Consider the following 1,020-nt stretch of genomic DNA (forward strand, 5'->3'; position numbering starts at 1 on the left):
AAGTGGAAAACTGGTTTTGACCTTATTCTATTTCTTTAATTTCAAAAGGGAGGTGCGTTCCCGACGAATACAAAATCGATTTTTCTCCCTTTTTGCAGGCAACAAATAAAACTCCTTTCTTGACTTCCTAAAATCCACCTCCTGCCAAAAAAAAGGCAGGGTGTCGAAAACCTCCATTTGACGCGATTCGTTTTGCGTGATCCCGAGAAACTGAGTTTTTCCTATTTAATCTATCTGCACGCTCAAAAAACCAGACGCTTTTTTTCAGTCAGGGCTTCGTAATTCTTTATTATGACAATATCTCGCTAGATGACCGCCCTCAATGTGTTACGGCTAACTTGCCATTTTATCGTGCAAAGTTCCAGTTCGACTCATGAAAATAATACCCCTCATTTTATCCTCCGTGACAGGGGCACTCCGCCAGCCGTGTTTAAAACAGCCGAAATAATCTCCGAATTACTATTATTTCTACTGAACCAGTGTTTTATTCTTTCGTTCAGCTCACATTGTCTTCCTCTTCAGTCATCGCAAATCACTTCTTCGAACTCATCTTAAACTTGTTGGCTCTGCTCAACATTGCACTGCGACGCAAAACAGTTATAATGGCATCTGTCCCCAGATTTTTTATATTGGTGCAGAATGTGACAACATCCAAAGGCCAGCAAGTATGATGCTTGTTTTGGGTGCGCACATGACACCCCTCCTTTTTTTCAAAGTAGTAATCCTTCAATTTGTGTCTAGAGATCGCTGCAGCTGTTTATTTTCTGTGTCTCCTGCATGAAAGAATCTGCAAGCTGGAAGAACAGGCGGAGGAATTATGAACGTTAGTCTTTTAGGATATTTGTTTTGTATCCAAGTGGCTAGAAACCTGAGTGATCTTTGTTATTCTTCCCTGACAGAAACTTGAACCGTTGTTTGTTCTTTAGTTGTGCTAGTTTCTTTTCGCCTAATCTTGGTTACCTTCGTGTTCTCAGCCTACCGAAGCCAGAGTTGTCCCAGACCCTTCCGGCCTTCTTCGAA

The sequence above is a fragment of the Notothenia coriiceps genome, unplaced genomic scaffold (assembly GCF_000735185.1).
Source record: "Notothenia coriiceps isolate Sejong01 unplaced genomic scaffold, NC01 NC01_scaffold00000339, whole genome shotgun sequence".
Taxonomy (NCBI): Eukaryota; Metazoa; Chordata; class Actinopteri; order Perciformes; family Nototheniidae; genus Notothenia; species Notothenia coriiceps.